Source organism: Ambystoma mexicanum, chromosome 7p (assembly GCF_040938575.1).
Source record: "Ambystoma mexicanum isolate Mex_15411 chromosome 7p, UKY_AmexF1_1, whole genome shotgun sequence".
Lineage (NCBI taxonomy): Eukaryota > Metazoa > Chordata > Amphibia > Caudata > Ambystomatidae > Ambystoma > Ambystoma mexicanum.
Genome location: NC_090939.1, coordinates 426024472 through 426040105, shown reverse-complemented (window position 1 = coordinate 426040105; position 15634 = coordinate 426024472).

Genomic DNA, 15634 nt, shown 5'->3' with positions numbered 1-15634 from the left:
GGAGAGTGTGCGCCGCATGGATCGCAAGGACCGGCACCGGGGGATCGTCTGCCTTGAGCTGGCAGAGGAGGAGGTGCAGGGTTGTTCTTGTGGCGGTGGGGGGTACTGTCTGTCCATAGCGTCAGCTATGCGGGTGAGGACCTGCCTCACTAGTGCCATCTCCTCACAGAGCCTGTTGGTGCAGGCTTCCATGCCCTGTCTTATCTCCCTCGCATTCTCCCTGCACTCCTCCCTCAAATGTGCTGCCTCACCAACACGTTGGCCAACCAGTGCTGTTATGCCCTCCTGCTGCTGCCTGATGATGGCCATGTCATGGCCAATGTGTCCTGCTCGTGGGGTGCATGGCGCGCCTTGATCTATGGGTAGGGCATCAGGTGAGGACACCGGTGGGCTCCAGCACCCTGCCACAATGTCATCGCCAGACTGGGCATGGCTGCTGGATTGTGATGTTGGCCGTGGGCTTGGTACATTCGATTGGTGGGGGCTGGGGTTGTGCTCTTGCATGGCCAAGTCACAGGTGTCCTCCACATTGGACAGTGGTGCAGTGGCTGCTGCCCCGCCAATTGAACTTTTGGCAGCAGACAGTGGCCCCTCCATGGGTGGTTCGTGCATTGGGGGGATCACTGGAGTGGGTGCAGCAATTGTTTCAGCCGTAGGTTCACGTCTTGGTGACGTGGGTGGTTTGCTGTGTTTGGCCCTCTGCAGGAGTGCACTCCTCCCTGTGCCCCTCGATGTGCTGGCGGTGTTACCTGACTCCTTTTCCCTGGCTTGTTTCTTGGCAGGGGGATCCTGTGTCGCAGTGTCCTGCTCATCGCTGTCAGTCTGTGAGCCTGTGGGGGACAAAGAGGGGGATGGCATTGGTGATGGGTAAACGTGCTTCATACAGCTGCTGTATCTCATGCTGTTCTATGCATTGATACTTCATTTGTGGGCATTCAGGTTGTAGGACTGTTGGGTGGGTCATTCATGCATGGGTCTGGGTGGCACATGTCTGTGGTGATGCGTGCATGTGTGTGTGTTGGGGTGTGACCATCACATGGGCAGAGTTGTGTGCATGTATGTTTGTGGCAACATCCATGAGCTGATTTAGGGCTCATATTTGGGGGGGGCACATCTACTTCACAGTGCAGTGTTTTATGTGGACACTCACCTCCATCTGACGTTGTGGGCGCACCACGCTCCATTTCGCCGACTCCCTCTATGGATTCAACACCTATGGTGCTTGTGCAGGTCTCCTCCCACTCACTCAGTTTGATAGGTGAATCTCCACCACCTCCTGTGGCCATGGCCAGGTTCCGATTGGCAGCCAGTATGCTGCGGACAGGGAGGCAGAGATCGTCCCACCGCTTCCTGCAATGTTTCACAGTGCGGGTGGTGGTGCCCACCGCACTGACTTTCTGGGCCACCTCTACCCAGATGGCCTTTTTTTTTATTAGGGTCTCACGCTGCATGTCATTTGTGAACACCACATCGTCATTGGTCAATTTCTCCTTCCGCTGCTGATCCGCTCCTTTTTTAATTGCCTTCGGCATTGTCAGGGGGTCTTGGATGGTTTTGTATGGCACTGGTGTGGATGCAGGTCTGGGTGCTTAGGATGGCGATGGATTGTGTTTTTAAAGATGGGTGCCATGTCCTTTCCCCTTCCTGTGCGATGACGCTATTTCCGGTTCCGCAAATTTACGGTGACCGCTAATAGCTAATAGCGATCACCGCTAATTCCGTGTTGCAGGAGGTCGGAAGTGATATCAGTGCTTTCATCGGTGCTGCTAAGGGTCTTTACGGGGTCTTGGGACATTACCGGATTGGCGCTATGCTCGTATCTGTGTACTCATAATGGTACGCAATTAGCGGCCTCTTGCCTATGCGGACACGTTGTATGTATGTATGTATGTATTTCATTTTTATATAGCGCCGATAGCCCGAGGGCATCAGGGCGCTTGTACATAAAACTCTGGAACTACAAGACGGACAACACGTATGAGACAGACGATGAATACAGACGATAAATACAGATGCTATTGCATAGCGAGGTCGCAAGAGAAGTCCTACGCCCAAGATCTCATCTAAAAAGGTGTGTCTTCAGCATCTTCCTAAAAGCAGAGTGATTGACTTCAGATCTAAGAGATTCGGGGACGCTGTTCCACAGTTTAGGAGCCAGCACAAGAAAGGATCTGCCCAGCCCTGTTTTTAGCTTAAACTTGGGCACGTGCAGGAGGCATTTTCCACCCGAGCGTAAGTTTCTGATGGGGTTGTAGGGCACTATGTGAGTTTTCAAGTAGGCAGGCGCTGTGCCATAAAGGCACTTGTGTACCAGGCAGAGGGCTTTGAACTTGATACGTTCTTCTACTCTGAGCCAGTGCAGAGCACGCCTCTCTTCAGTAACATGGTCTTTCCTTTTCAGATTTTTCACTAATCTGACCACGTTGTTCTGGATCACCTGACAATTAGATAGATCCTTGGATGTGGCCCCCAACAACAGGGCGTTCCCATAGTCAAGCCGTGAGAGAATAATGGCTCTGGCTATCGTTGCCCTGTTTACTTCGTTAAGCAGTGGTTTGATTGCTTTCATAAGCCTGAGATAGTATGCTGAGTTTTTTTGAAGGAAGTTAGTCTGGGCGTGAGAGTCAACGACTGAGTCGACCATCATACCCAGAGTCTTCACCTTGGGAACCACCTGGATAGTGGCGTTTTTAATTTGAAAAAAGTTGTACTCTGCTCCTAGTTTTTCCAACTGACGACTGGAGCCAAACAACATCAATTCGGTTTTAGAGTCGTTCAGGCACATCCAGTTTGCCTGCATCCAGTCGTCAATTAACTTGTAAACCTTGGTGAGCGCTTCGCTGTCCGTGGCATGATTCTTACCCCCCAACTCCAAAATGAGTTGGGTGTCATCTGCGTAATTTGTAAATGACACTCCGGCTTTCACCAGAAGGCTGCATAAAGTGCGCATATATATGTTAAAAAGCATTGGGGATAGGCTAGCCCCTTGAGGCACTCCGAATATGATGTCACATGGGTCGGAGAAACTGCTACCCCAGTGTATTCTCGCTTGGCGGTTGGAGAGAAAGGATAGGAGCCAATCGATGGCTCCCTCCGAGCAACCAACGTTCTCCCTAAGCGCCTTGATGAGAAGGTGGTGATCCACCAAATCAAATGCTGCACTAAGGTCTAAAAGCATCAGCATCCCCAATTTGTTGTCGTCCAGCATAGTCAGCATCTGATTCTGCAGGTCTAGCATAGCTGTTTCAGTGCTGTGGGATGCTCTAAAGCCGGATTGTTGCTGGTGCAGAATCTCCTGATTCTCAACAAAGTGTTGGATTTGCTGTGTGGCTACCTTATCCAACAGTTTGAGAACAAAATTCGAGTTGGTTATGGGACGCAGATTTGCGGGATCCTTGGGATCTAGTCCCGCTTTTTTAACAAGTGGGGTGATAGTGACTCTCTTCAGAACTGTAGGCACCGTGCCCTCCTGAAATGAAGCGTTCACTATTCTCCGGAGGATGGGAGCGAATATCTCCTTGTGTTGAAGAATAATACCAGAGGGCAGGATATTTTCTGCGCAGGTAGTTGGTTTCATATTATTCATCACCTCTAGCATATCTGCTTCAGAGATAGGGTCAAATTTAAAGAGTTGTTCTCTGACAGGTACATTCCCTTCGGTGGGGCAGATCTCCTGATTTGAGGAAGTTCTGGCCTTAATAATGTTTTGTCTCGCTTTTTCCGTTTTGGCTTGGAATGCATTGAGCACCATATTACAGTCCTCCTCAGATGGCGTAAATGGGGGAGTAAGAGATGTAGGTTTTTCTATACTTTTCAAAATATTGAAGAGTTTGCTAGTATTATTATTGGCTTGCTCGATTTCTGTGTTGAAGAAATTAGCCTTGGTTGACTTAATTTTCTCTTTATATTCCCTGTCCTTCCTTTTCCAGCTCGCTTTACTATCCGCCGAATTATCGATGATCCATTTTCTTTCCAAAGTCCGTTTTTCCTTCTTCAATAGAAGAAGCTCTGGTGTGTACCATTTTTGGTTGTTACTGTTCCTCCTAATTAGTTTGGTGGTGAGCGGCGCCACGGTTTCTACTAACTCGTGTAAGTGTTTGTTATATTTATCTAGCAATTCGGTACATGAGTCCTGATCCTGAAAAGAGCATAGAATTTTCTCTAAGCAAGGCTTTAGCTGGAGTTCGTTTAGATTTTTAAAATTTCTGATTTCTGCCTTAATGTGAGGATTTTGCTTATAAGCATAGCAAGGCATCTTTAGGTTGGCCGATATCAAATAATGATCGCTCCAGATGCAGGGAGTGGTGCTACAGTTTTGTAGGAATATGTTGTGACCACACAGCCAGTCCAACTGGTTTCCCTGGGGGGTAGTGGGATCTTTATTAAGGACTTTGAAATCGAGATTGTTCAGAGCTTTTTCCAGTTAATAGCGCCATGCCGGTAAAGGCGGTATCTTACCGCCTACTGTGTAATGAGGCCCATTATGTTTTTTGATCACCTGTTCTAACATGAATGCCTTTAAGAGAAAATGTATTTTGTAATTTATGATTGGCATGCAGGTGCAATGTCCCCAACGTTGAAGGAGGTTCAGGCTGCGTAAATTCTATTAGCATGGACAGCTGACCAGTTTATTGTCAGTATTTCAATCATTTGTTTTAGCATTGTTGTCTACGTGTAAATTGCAGTTAGTTTTGACACATTGTAGAAAGTATTACTTGGTGAACTGAGGGGCACCGAAAGATACTGTCCTTTACACTTAGCATTTAGGCCTATGACACTCCAATAGCTTCCTAGCAAGCATCACTGAATTAGATTGTCGTTGTTGCAGTGAAGAGAATTAGATTATGACACTATTGTATTAGGACAATCTTTTTTGTTGCCAGGTAGCGCAAGCCTTGAGTAGGGTAGAAATAAACAATTATTGATGTAAAGACCAGCCAACACCTTAGCCAGAGTGCACCCATTGATCTATGTTGAGGTAAGAGTTGATCGCTTTGTGTCATTCAGGGAAATAGGCCGCATTTCTGAGCTTCTGTCCTGTTCATTTACTAAGACGTTATTCCTGCTTCCCGCCCGTCAAGTGTTCAGATGACCAAGGCATTAGAGAAAGGGTAAAGTGTCACACAACGATTGGTTATTATTGCATGACTTAGCTGTTCCCAGATGCATCAGGCAGAAGATAGGTAACGCTATGCTCCCAGCATTAGATACATGAAAAGGGTATTGAACGAGGTTGAGGTTATACTGTCCCCATTGAGAAGTGGTATGACCACTGGAACTGCAATTTAGAGCAAATACAGCAGAGAATTAGGCCTCAAGAGCAGTAAGTCGGCTGTACTTTTATGAAGCCACCTGGTTCCCAAGAGAGATATGGGAGTGTGTGTGCTAGGAAAATAACATGTTTCAATACGGGAGTTGCATGAGGTGTTGCCAAATGTACAGCACCAAGGTTGGAGAGTCGCTGAGGGTTTCCAAGTTGTCTGGCCTCATGTATAAGTAGTATTGTGTACATTGTGTTGCTACAGGGTACTGACTTCATTATTCACACTCACTTCAGGATTGGGTCTTCTCAGGGCGCATACAAATCATGAGGTTTTCCTGGCCAATGAGAAAAGGCCATTGTAGCAACAGTAATATATGTATCATTTTGTCCAATCAAAACTACGTTTTTTGCTGACTACAAAATTAGATCATCCGTAGGAATAAGCATTTAAATGATCATGTGTAGGTTATTGACCCAGAGGATAGCTTAATGGCAACGTGCCCACCTTGGAAGCAAGACGACATGAAGCAACACAGGTTTGATCCCTGGGTCCGTGCTTAGAAACCTCTGGGTGTTTAAGCGCGTTATAAATATGCAACTAAGACAAAAACAATTACGCAACTAAAAAAAATGAATAATTCCTGTAACAGCGCCTTGATGCCTGTGTGAGCGCTTTAAAAATGCAAAATAAATAAATAAATTGACCAATGGGTTTGGGTTGCATTGGTCGTGTTTAGATTTTTGTATAGCAGCTAAACAATGGGGAATGTGGGATTAACATATAGTTGATATTTGTAACAAGTGTTTTTTTGTGGTTTTCATCCATACAAACTGTAAACTGATATGGGTGCGTCAAAAAAGTGCATTTTCAGTTCTTCACTTCCATGTAGCTGACTCATCCTCTCTGCTGTTTCTGCATCAAATTAATCATTTTTTTAATGCAAACCGTGGACTTGTTATTGATCCATTTGATTGTTTTTTATCAATCGTTTCCTGGGCCTACTGCACATTTTCTGGTGACCCTGATGAGATTTCCAGGACCCCCAAGAGGCTGGGGGCTCCCCCGCTGCACACCATATGTTGCTGTACCTACCTGCAGTGACCATTCTGTCTGCACACTACAAGGACATTTGCCAGCGTGGTGTTTCCCTTAAGGCATGTCTGATCTCTGGAGGAGGGTCCTGTGCCAAGCTGTGTATGCAATTAAGAGGGACACAGCACTGCAGAACACCTAGAACATGAGTGCCATTATGCGGGACAAACAGCAACAGAGGGAAAATGTACAGTCTTATTTGGCACATGGGGAAGACAACATTGTGAAATAGAATATAAGTTTGACCAGTAGAGAGGTGAAGCTCCCCCACAGTAGGAAAACATGGTGTCATAAATAGAAGTAAACATGAAGAATTAATGTGGGGTAGCTACTATGTAAACAAAGAAAGAGAGTGTTCTATTTAAAGTGATGGTCCTGAGTGGAAAGGACCCGGTATCCCTCTGTCCTAGAATGAAAGGGACGTGAGAAGGGTTATGTATCCTCATCTCAAGAGAAGGAGACAGAGGTAGAGTCTACACCATGTTGTTTTATTATTGCTTTTCTATGAGCAGTTGTGTATATAGAAGTGCTTGTGGTGGGCATTGGTAGCCCATTGCATGGGGGGGACGTTTGGGGATTGGATATTAGAGGAATTGTTTCAAGAGTTTGGGGGGTGGTTTTTCTTTTTTTTATTAAGAGAATATTGTTTTACGTGAAACATCAACTTTTTCAATTAAACATGATTATCAAGTTAAATATATAGAAATTCACATCAATATTCTCTTTCAGCAGATCACATAAGTCACATTCTTAGTAAACATTAGAAAGTAAATTTGTCAATACAGATGATTTGGCCTGGTAATTAGTCACACTAAACGAATTTTAAAACATTGGTTAGCTCATATCTAATAAAATTTTCATAAAATCGCTGACATAAAAATAGTAAATAGAATATGGGGGTCAATCTTAAAATCTTGTACATGAACTAAAACAATCTTAAAATATTGTACATGATCTAAAACCTGTGTCAATTTACTTTTTTTGTGGTCATAATTTAAAATATATAGCATAATCTTCAGCTCATAGCTGATGCGATCTTTATAGTATCATCAACATATAAATAATAATTACAATTTAGTACTTATCTTAAAATCTTACGTTGTGTATAACTTATATTTACTTTCTTGTTCATCATCAGATGTTAAACACATTTACATTAGAGTGTCTTCCTTTTGTAATTAAATTGGTAGTTCATTTTAATCTACTCCATATCAAGCTTCAGTTGATTCAAAAAATGTACTGTTGCAATGATCAAGGAAGTGTTAGCAGCATTAAAAATATCCACCCACAATTCTTCTTTAGTAAGCATCTTTTTGTTCATAAAATACTTGAAGAAATGTACTTTTCTTTGATCCGCAAGATATTTCCATGTAGTTATTAGATGTTCAGTTGTTTCATATTTTTCAGCTACTAGACAGAACCTAGATGTTTTTATTGTAGTAGGATCTTTTGAGTAAGCTGACATTTTGAATCTAGTTGATATAAGATTCATGCAAAATCTTAAGAAGGTATCCGCATAAGTGCGATCAGGAAATATCTTGATATAGTAAGGCATTTCATTAAATTTTTTCAGAAAAAACGCTCTTGCTTTAAATGCTGAATATTTCACACAAGTTTCGCATATGGTGATCCAATAACGTCTGAATAACTTTAACTGGGCCTTATCCGGAAAGTGTAGTAGTAGATCTAACAATATATTTGCTGAATCTAATACTGATTCGCACAATTGCTTCAATTTTTCCAATGGGCCTGAGCAGCTTTTTTCTAATAAGCATTTAATGGCAGGAAATACATTTTGTGCAGAAGGTGAAACTATCATTGCTTTCCTAAAAAGGGATATCATTAACCAGTATACCGAAGCAGCTAAAGAAACTAAACCAAATTCATAACCGATTGGTGCTATTGGCATGCTGGTGGCTACTGGTCAATTTGTTTTCCAATAAATACCCTCAAGTGTATCCCATCTCACAGGTTTCAAGAGGATTTTAGTCTGACTTCCATAAGTTAGCCACGGGATAACCTTTTGTAAATAGAACATTCTTGCAGGCAGGAATGAGAATGTACCATATTTCCTTTGTATTGCTTTGCCTTGTATAGCTAATAATGCAATTCTTAGGGTAAGTTCTTCTTTGTATGGCTGGTCTCTCGGATGTGAGTTAATATTAGTTCCCAGATATTTATACTGATTTATTTGGATTAACGATGAATTAGCTAACCTCCACTTATGTTTACATTCTGTTTTCCTAGTATTATAGTGAAAGACCAATATGTTGGATTTATCTGTGTTTATTTCTAGTTTTTCTGTCTCAGCATATACAGTTAGAGCTGCAAGATTTCTTTGCAGTCCAATGGGTGTCTTATCTAAAATAATCAAATCATCGGCACACAGTAAATAAGATATTTGGTAATTACCTAAGCATTATGAGAAGGATCGAACAGTATTAAAAGCATTATTCATATAATTAATAAAACAGTTAAACAATATTGAAGCAAATGGGCAGCGTTGCTTTAGTCCTGAGTTTGTTTTAATAGGGTTTGAAAGAAGGCCATCTGATGTTAGTTTTATTTTATTTGTTGTATTTGAATAAAATTCATGTATCCTATAAGTTATGTATGATGGACAATTTTCATTTGTAAGTTTATTCCATAAAAATTGGAGTCAAACTGAATCAAATGCTTGTTTAAAATCTATTTGTACTAGGTATACTGGTTGTTTGCTCTGTACAGCCTGCATTTTTATGGCAGAGAGAATAAAAAGATGCAAGGATGTCCCCAGTCCCGTTATAAAGCCTGACTGGTTGACATGCATGAGTTCCTTCTCCATCAACCATTTGTTAAAAGCCCGTACTAAAAGTCTTGCTAACATTTTTCCAGGTATATCTAAAGCTATTGATCTATAATTTGTTGGATTATACCTGTCCCCTTATTTAAAAATCGGTATGAATATAGCTTCTTTCCATGATGATGGTATTTTATTAGTTCTCATAACAATAGTGCAAATTATGTACTGCAAATTGGCCCATGCATCATGATTTGCCCTCATTATGGCGTTAGTTAATATGTCTGGACCAGGGGCTCTGGATGAGCTTAATTTTTTAATTATTATTAGAATATCAGTTGCATCAAATTTAAAATTACTCAAATCAGTTAATAAACTGATAACTTTATTAGGGGGGCCTTCATTTTTCAACAGAAGTGTCTGAAAGTGCTATATCCAAATTGTTTCATTAATGATGTATATCTGTACTGATTGTTTAGCGTTATCGGGAGTGTTAATAATTACCCTCCATATTTCCCCAGCAGATTTAGTTAGTAGAGGTTTCAGCATTGTTTCTGCATTGTTTTGTCTTTGTGATTGTAACATCTACTTAATTTTATTTCTATATCTATTTTTAAGGGCTGTTTATAACTTTTTTTGTTGCTGTAATTGGTACAGCTCTGAGTGTTCGGCGTAAATCAATTTTGAGATTTTTAATTTCAGGGTTGCAATTGTATTTATGAACATAAGATGATCCTATTTCCTAATGTGTTTATTTGTTTGAGTATCTGAATGTGGTTGCTGTAATCTACCACTTCATCGTTATTATCATTTTGTGTATTAGTTTCAATTTTATTCTGTAGTAATGCTGTCAATTTAGGATTCCATTTCATACGATTTCTCGTATTGTTAACTTCATCATTTGAATTATGATATTCTGCATTATTTTTGTTGTGAGGAATCCATTTGGTTGTAACTATATTATGATCAATTGCAGAGGTAGGTGTCATTTAAAATGAGGCTATTCGCTTGTTAGTACTATCAGAAATATATATATATATATATAACCGAGTATAGATGCACTAGTACCTCTAGACCATGTCATTGAAGGTGGTGAATCATTAGCAAAGATCCGTTTAGCATAACACATTTTCTTATGTTCATAATTGCAAGCCACATTGCTTTTTTAAAAATTTGAGACCAGGTTCATATTGAAATCTCCAGCTTGTAGTTGTTATCAGCTGGTCAAGTACTATTTGGTCTAATATCTTTTCAATATTATTGATGAATTGTGATTCGGTTGAGGACACTGGATTCCAATATATGTTTATTATCGCAGTAGTGGGAAAAAAAGGATGATTTCAATTGGAAGAGTGAACTTTAACAACTTGAATTCCAGAATCAGGTGCTGACCGGGGTTCTACAGTTAATTCTGAATCATTACTAATTGCTACTAGTAATCCAGCAGCTGGTCTACCTCTCGCTGATTTGGAAGCATCAATTGCAGTGAGTTGATGATCGATCCAGAGAGGTGGAGAGGTCATCCAAGTCTCTTGCAAAAGTACGACATCATAATTGTTTATAATGTTGTTTTTATTATTTAAAAGATGAGGAAATCCTCTTGTATTCCATGATGCAAGTGAGCACTCATAGAAGGATAAGAGATTTGCATGCTACTGTTGCCTATATTCTTTTTCAATCGCATGGGATACCCAAGTCCATTTTGACTCTGGAATCTGGGTTGATTGGATTTAATTTGATCGTTTCTGAAATTAGAATCTTGCTTGCGCTCACTTTGATTATCATCTGAATTTTCAGCCAGAAGTGGTGGTACTATGCTTCCACTACTAGTCCATTCTGTTCTAATATAGATTTATTAATGCAAAGATGATTATTTACAATTAGAGATGTTACAGTTAGTTGTACAGTGTCCATTTGTCCTGGTTTTGGATACCTCACAGCAGTGATTTCGTTGGAGTTAATATATTTTAATGATGATATGCTGTGAAAGATTGTCAATAAAGTTGTTTAATTCGCATATGGGTCTGAGTATAACCTATCTTTCATTGTAATCTGCAGTATTTCTGACTGTAGATTTTCCAGGAGATATATATCTTTCATACCTTGACTTAGAGGAAGTTTGCATACCTGTAATGGTTGCTCAATATATTCAGATTGATGGCTTTGGTCTTGTGTGTTATGATCACCTGAAACACCTTTCACTATTGCTGGTATTTCCATTTTAGGATGGGACCCTTTGTCAAATGGTACTCTTGTGAGTAAATCCTTGCATCTTTGTTCTAATGTTTTGGATCACAATTAATGTTAACACAGAAATCAGGACTTTGTAAAGGTAACTCTGAATTTTGTTCATGTAAACTATGATGAATAGATTGAATAAAGGAAACATTATTATTTGGATGCACAGACATTTCTAGAGGTTCTTCCATAGTGATGGACTTATTTGGAGCATTAACCTCATTTATAATTTCAACATCATTTTTTGTTTTATCATCATTCTTAGGGCATACAGCATTTATTTTTAATACTTGTTTACCTTTAGGAGATGCCAATCCATAATGGAAGTGTGGACATCCTCAGCAGAGATGGGTGTTTCTTTATCTGAGGCTTGTATGTCTTCAAGTGAGATGTTTGCTATTAAGCTACTCCTCACTGATGAGCCCCAACAAGGGCGAAACATGTTTGGGGATGCTTGTGGTCTCGTGCAGAAGGGATGTGACCTAGCAGTTCGGGCTGGACAGCCCCTTTTGCGGTGGGGCCAAGCCTAATTTGCATATGGTCTTTCCCCTTCTGTAATGGCTTGGCAGGCGAAGAACGAAGGTCTGGAGGGTTGCCCCGAGCAATGCCAGTGGTTAAGATTCAGTCTAAACCTTCCAGCCATCACCTCTTTGTTTTTGAGGTATGGAGGAAGGCAGGATTACCAGGGGTGTAGTTGAGCAGTAATACCCATGATGGTGCATCATTTAACAACTGTCGAGCACATGTATGGAAAGCATTAAGGGACACATAACCTGAAACACATGACATGAATTCCACCATGGCCCGCTCAATGAGGGCAGATGAAGACCCTGCACTTTACATTCACCAGATTCAGGAGATGTGGAGATTAGAGACAGGTGAAGGATGGGACAAGAATAAAGCTGTTTTATTATCACATGGTGCGTGGGAGTCTCCCCAAAGTGGTACAAACTGATTTAGATAAAGTAGTTTGAACTGGGGGTTCTCCCAGCCCTTTAAGGTGGGTTAGCAATGCCTTAGAGATGGATGGTGGATGCAGATAATAGATTAGATAATAGAAACAACTCAGGTAGTTGGAAAAATATACTGTTTTAATATCAATTATCTAAAACAGGGAGTACAATGGACCTCAACAGACAGCCCTCATCATGATCTCTCTCAACACTTCTCAAAGCATGCATTTCATAAGAAATTACATTCTTATAGTAAAGAATCATCATAGGTGACGTTTAACCTAAGTATCACTAACGTCATCCTACGTGGCAAACTACAAAATCTTAATGGTGAGTGTGATAGGTTCTACAAGGATTATCTAGGTATTCGATCCATACTCATTTAGAGCAGTGGAACAATGTGATTTGCTTCTTGGCATCAGCTGGGGTAACTAAGCCCTTCCCCAAAAATGCGTCACTATGAACGTCACTAAATATATGACGTCCAATTGGCTACACAACTATAGGGCCCTTGATCAGGCAGTCCTCTATCATTGTTTACTTTCTAACCTCCGTCAGTACCTTCCCAACCTACGTTAGCAGCACGCAGGCTGAAAGTCCAGGTGCAGATGAGCTAGTCTTAGCCATAGCTCCCCACCAATTTGCATATACATCCATCATCACCTCAGTGATCCACTGTCAATTAGGTCTTTGAACTCATCCTTAAACATGTTCTTTGCTTCGGGGAATTCAGGGGAGTAAAAGCAGGCTCTGCCTTCGTGGGTAGGTGTGACCATCATGGTCGTCCAACTTCTTCTCCCCATGTGACTAAAGACCACAAAATTGAGCTTTGCATGTATTAAAATACTATTCTTTAATAGACCTCTGACGTCTTTTTGTTTTTGTCCATGCCTTCTGAACAGGAGCTTCGGTATTTCACATGATTTGTATCCAATGTCAGCTCGCCCCAGTTTTGATATGGCCTTGGCTTCTTGGCTCATACCTCGCCTTTCTCAGTTTTCTGCCTGTAATTCACTTGTTTTCTATCTGTGCCACACTTAAAAGAAGGCCTTCCTTCTTTTGCTCAGCTCTACTATTGTACGTAGTGGGAGCATCCGTCCTTTACTGACTCCAATATATATACATATATATATTACACAGCCACAGTAGTGGCTGTGTAGTGTTGGTTAAGTTGCTGTTTCCATAGGAAGAGCCCTTTTTGGGTGGCTTATAACTTCGCTCTCCCTGAAGGAATCCTCACCAATCTTTGCAAAAAAGTATATGTGTCATTCTGAGTTTTATTGCAAAGGTTGGTGAGGTTTGGTCCAGGGGGGGCAAAGTTATAGGGGGGGTCCCACAACTTCTTTTTTTCCCATAGACTGAATGGAGTAAAGATTTTGCTCACGCCTACAGGCCAAACCGCTGGACGGATTTTCACCAAGTTTGAACCAGGAGCAGCGGCTTGGTCCCTAAAGCGTGCATTTGCAAATTTGGTGAAAATACGTACAGTAGTTTTTTTATTAAAATGACCAAAAAGTATGTCACAAAAAATTAGTGACATCTATGTTCGGTCCGCGGACAGACTTCCCTGTTTGCTCCGCGGACAGTGTCCTGATTAGCCAACCGGCTTGCGTCATGTCCACGGACATGCAACGTGTTCGCTGATTGGACGGTGAAGAGCGTGAAGCACTTCAGATTTTCAGGAATGCCCGCCATCTTGGATTTGCGGACGTCTGCGGACAGTGCAGTGAAACTTGGTGGAAGAAATACTATTTAGTAGAGTGGGTTGGTGTGTAAAAGTGTTTTGGGAGGATGGGGGAGTAAGAGATGGGCTAAATGTTGTATTTATTTAGGTGGTAGACCTCCCTGTTGTGTTCGCTTTGTCCTGGGATGTTCATCAATAAACAAAATGGGGATGTCCTGAGGACGGTATGCCTGTCCGTACTGTTCGCAAGCAAGTTCAAATTGTTCTAAGAACACATGAAGTGTCCTGTGATGTTTGTAAATAAACAAAATGTGGGTGTTCTGAGGACACTATGCCTGTCCGTTTTGTTCGCAGGCAAGTTGAAACTGTTCTAATACCACATGCAGTGTCCTGACATTTTTGTCAATGGACGAAATGGGGGTGTCCTGAGGACGCTGTCCGTATTGTTCTCTGGCAAGATGAAAGTGTTCTTAGAACACATTATGTGTCCTCGGATGTTCGTAAATAAACAAAATGGGGGTGTCCTGAGGACGCTATGCCTGTCCATGCTGTTCGTAGGCAAGTTGAAACTGTTCTAAGAACACTCATCACGTCCGCTGACATTAAAAGTGCCAATATGGCATAGTTAAAATGTTTGACTCTATGGGTGTGATATGCTGCGGTGGTTGTGGCCAGGGCATAGAGTCTTGGCAGCATGGCCATATGGCCATGCACCCAAGGCTCTATGCCCTGGCCACAACCACCGCAGCATATCACACCCATAGTGGCTTATAACTTTGGGATCCAAGAACACATTTATAAGCAACACAATTATAAGCCGCTATGGGTGTGATATGCTGTGGTGGTTGTGGGCATGGCCTATAGTTTTGGGTGCATGGCCAAGACCAAATTTATAAGCACCAAAGTTATAAGTCACTATGGGTGTGATTTGCTGTGATGGTTGTACTTAATATAATATGCTTACTGTTTGGTTTAGTAACTGGAGTACATGTATTTCTTGTTTATTTCTGTGATAAAAGAAAAGATCATGTTAGTATTGGTATTTTGTAACGACTTATAACATTGAATAATGTTTTTTTTTTACCCTCATATTTAATAGATTACAAACCAGTGTACTGTGCAATTTGCTCAGTTTCTGTGTTTGTTGCTAAAATCATTGGGTCTATGGGAGAAAAGAAAATCCATGTTGGATTAAAAAACATAATGCTACAGTCTTTTGTGTGTTTGTTTTCAGTGTTCACTTGTTGTTTCTGGCTAATGCTCTATATATTGGCTTGTTTCAGATTTTTGGAGGGGTTAGATACCTGTGGACATATTCTAACAGTCTATTTTTGTTATAATGAAGTGGTATTGATTTATCTGTTTGGATATTGTAAAGTTTTGGGGTAGTTAGATACCAGTTGGCGTATTCTAACTGTTTATTGTTTGATATAATTTAGTGGTATTCATTTATCTGTTTAGTTGTTGTAGAATCTTGGGGCAGTTATATAGCGCTTGGCATATTGTAACAGTTTATAGTTTTTTAATAGAAGTTTAGTTAATGTTTAAGTACAGTTTAGTTAATAAATTTTGGTTTTAAGAGCATTAAATAAGCGTTTGTAAGATTTTCAGGTAATCTCTGCTT